Here is a 4,256-nt window from a genome sequence, read left to right on the forward strand (position 1 = left end):
GTACTCAGCATTCCCAAAAAGCAAAATGCCTTCCCTTGCCCATCTGCAGAATAACAATGAAACAACAACAAAAAAATAGGACCCTATAGTCAGAAGCATGATTTCAATACTATTTTGTTCGTTGTCTGCCTATGAAATAGAATAACATATTTCTCATTTTTTATAGTTTTAACAGATTGATACCACAAAGTGTAATTAGCAATTTGGAAAACCAGGTATCTTTTTTTAAATATCAGAGATTTATACTCTTGTCATTTTACTAAGATTCATGTTGTGTATAAAAATATTCTTTAAAAAAACAAAATACTCTTTTGGTTCATCTGGAAAGCACAGTTATAGGCAAATAGTAACTAGCTTATTCTGATTTTCTACAATAAAACTACTACTAAAATTCATAATAGTATTCATAATAACACATTGAGTGTTATTCATGGCTCTATCCTAACTCATTTAACTAATTTAACACTCATTCGGAGATGAGCTATATAATATCCCCAAGGTCGCAGCCATTCAATCAATTATTTTTCATCAATATTTATTATTTCCTATGTGCTAAGGGTGCAAGTGTTACCAGACAAAATTCCTGTGTCTCCGGAGATTACAATTCTCTGGTTTCTTCTGTGAAACTCTTAAGAAACAGGAATAATATTATCCCTCTGGGTTTTCCTAGAAAAGTATACCCTCACTACTCATGAACATTTGTCTTATATTTTCAGAGAGAGAACAAACTTTCCATGCCAAAACTCCATTGTTGCAAATTTATTTATGTTTGTAAAATGTCTTGTTAGCGCAGAGTCAATACAGATTATGAACATTGTAAAGTCTAACTACACTGATTCTAATCACCCTAGCATCAAATGGATCTAAATTTTTACTTCTCATCTGAAATAAAACAATCTTCTCTAGCCTAAGGCATAGTTTAAAGAAAACATTAAAATATCTACTTAAATCTGTGATGGGAAACTATAGAGAGGTTTCATATACAAAGGAAAAAAAAGGGAAAGAAAATGCTGTGCACCAAAGTGAGGTGATTAAGATGGCTATTACCGAGATGTTTCAGATTTTGAATTCAGATAGCCAGGCATGCATTACCTGCCATCTTGTAAATCTGCAAATGCAGAGGTAATGTGCTGTGTTCACTTATCTGAACTTGGAATCAGACCCCTAAAATGGAATCTTTATACAAGATGCAATATCTCAAGCATCGAAAAGTGGTGATGGGGTTTTTACAATAAAGCTTTGAGTTATTATAATTCTGAGGCCTTAGGGCTAAGCAAGTAAGCAGGAAGAAAGGACACACTGTCTCTAGGACATCAGAGATTAGTGTATTTTTATATTATATTTCATCAAAATAAATGTAAACTGTTCTTTTCAAAACATGACATTTTATTCAGCCTTAAGCTTACATCAAGCTTGAAATGATACATATTACCTCATAGTATTGAATCACATTACTCAAAGTTTCTTTAGAGATTACCTAAATTATCTCAGTCTCTAAGCAAAATAGAATATGTCATCAAGAGATAAAAAGAAATTGTATCCTTAAAACCTATGGGGAAGAAGTTTCCACCTTCACTCTCATCAGAATTTAAAGTCTACTAGGGCCAGTGATATTGTCATTCTTTGAGGCTCTCTTCTGACTGATGGGTTTGGGATTAAGTACATATTTCAGGAGTTCTACACTTTCTCACTGAACCACAGGGAAAGAGACTTGGGGATGCAGGGGTCACTTTCCTGAGTTGAGCCCCTTCCCCTTCCTCATTCTCTTTCTACTTTTTCAAAAGTCCCAATGAGTAATATTGAGGTATTCCTCATAAAACATGAGTCTGATTTCCCTCACTCATGCACTACCAAATTACCAGGTGCCCCCCATTGCTCTGTGCCCTGCATTACAGAGTGCTCAGACTTGATCTTATATACACACAACATAAAGAGAGGTCGCCAATCTTCCTTGAGGGTTGATTAGCAAAATTATTTAAATGTGCAAACACAGGCCTTTTCCACAGAAAATCTTATTCAGTGGTTCTTGAAAGTAGACAAGCGCTGGCATTTTTATAGCATTCTCTAGATCATTCTGACACATTGTAAAGGTCAAGTTACAACCAATCTAAGCCTCAGTTTTCTGTAAAGGAGACATCTACTGTCTCACTTTATAATGATCATGTGAGAATCAAATAATAAAATGTATGCAAAAATGTATTTAGTATATTGTACTTTCAACATGCTTTTCTCTACATTAAGGCATGGCACTTTCACACTTTTAAGCATGATTGTATGTTTTTAGGGGTTCGGTTCCAGTCAAAACATATTTAATACATATTTTTAGTCTCTCCTTTATATTGCATTCAAGACTATTTTACAAAAGCAATAAAAGATCATCTATTTTGCCTAGATTAGCCAAGCAAGTATATAAATACCAAAACAAAACAAAAGAGAACTTGATGATCCTTTGGTTCAATTGGCAAAATCTGTTACTATATTTCTATTGTGAAGACGAGATTTAAACAGGGTATTTCAAACATCCGGAGCTGATTGTTAAACAATTGTGCAATTAAACCCTATGCCAACTGCTCGTGTAGGACCTTAGAATTTTCTTATCACATGCTTTTTATAAAGCCTCAACAATGAAGTAATTCAAATATTGTAGAAATTCGGATCGAAAGAATACATGAGACTGAGGAATCTCCATTTTGGCACATTATATTTAATAAGGCAGTTAAGTCCATAAAACTGATATGGTAAATTAGTTCCAACTGGCTCCTCCGGATTCTGAAGTGAGAGTAAATCCAAGTATCTGATAATGACATAAAAAAACACAATGAGGACATCTCACTGCCGAGGTAACAAGCAGTGGCTGAAGCCTTCTAGTTATGCCCTATTAAAGAACACAGACATTCCTGTTCAAAAAGGTTCGGCTCATTTAGCACAGCGAAAAGAACTGTGATAATGATCCAATGACATTGCTTTCCATAGAGTAGATTTTGAGACTACGGCTTTGTATTATTATTATTATTATTATTATTATTATTATTATTATTATTATTAAAGATGGCCACCTTAAAGTATGAGGGAAAAGGGTGATTAATGCTTTCTTCTTCATCACAATTTCTTAGTGGTCAAACACTATCAAATATTCCAATTGAGCACAATTCAGGGAGACAGGAGACTTTGAAGACATCTTGTTTAAAGCAATCAAGAGGGGGCAAAAACATACCTTCATTGTTGCCACATTATAATACTCTATTTCTTAAAGGGGAGTTATATTATAGAAAGATGGGTATAATAGCAAATATTTTGGCAAATATTAGTCTGGGTTGCCTTCAAGATTGATTTTTTTTTCTTTCCATATTTTTGACTGAACTAACTGCTCAAAATAAAGGTAGGAATAGTAAGAAAAAGCTAGAATACAAAATTGTGCAGAACGTTTTAAACTTGAAATTTTTAGGAAAAATTAGAAAGGGAGATAAACCATGAGAGACTCCTAACTCTGGGAAACAAAGGGTTGTGGAAGACGAGGTGGGTGGGAGATGGGGTAACTGGGTGATGGGTAGTGAGGAAGGCACTTGATGGGATGAGCACTGGGTGTTATACTATATGTTGGCAAATTGCATTTAAATAATTAATTAATTAATTTAAAATTTTTAGGAAGAAATTTTTAACTCCTTACAACAAGGAGTTAATATTACTTTGCCTTATGACTATCTTAATCTTTTCTCAGTCAGTAGTTGGAAATTTTTGTAATTCTGATCTCCACACTTTCCTGCCATCCCTCCATAGCCTGGCCTTCTATATCCATAAACCTCTCTCTTCAACACATTGCATATTTACATTTTCAGGAACATGTTTTTTCCTTTCTTTCCCTTAATAAGTGGAGTATCACCTGTTGCCATTTATATATTCAACATAAATAAGAGACGCAAACTTCCATTTCTGAGTTTGGATATTTTGTTTAAATTTAGTTTAAAGATTTTTCTTTTCTTTCTTTCTTTTTTCTTTCTTTCTTGCTTTTTTTTTTTTTAATTCATGAGAGACACAGAGAGAGTGGCAGAGACATAGGCAGAGGGAGAAACAGGCTCCATACAGAGAGCCTGATACAGGACTTGATCCCAAGACCCTGGGATCATGTCCTGAGCCTAAGGCAGATGCTCAACCCCTGAACCATCCAGGAATCCCTTAAATTGAGTTTATATAATCTTCTATGAACAGTAGTGGGGCATTTTTATCATATCACTGCTGTGTTTAATAATAATAACAAT

Source organism: Canis lupus, chromosome 17, assembly GCF_048164855.1.
Source record: "Canis lupus baileyi chromosome 17, mCanLup2.hap1, whole genome shotgun sequence".
NCBI lineage: Eukaryota > Metazoa > Chordata > Mammalia > Carnivora > Canidae > Canis > Canis lupus.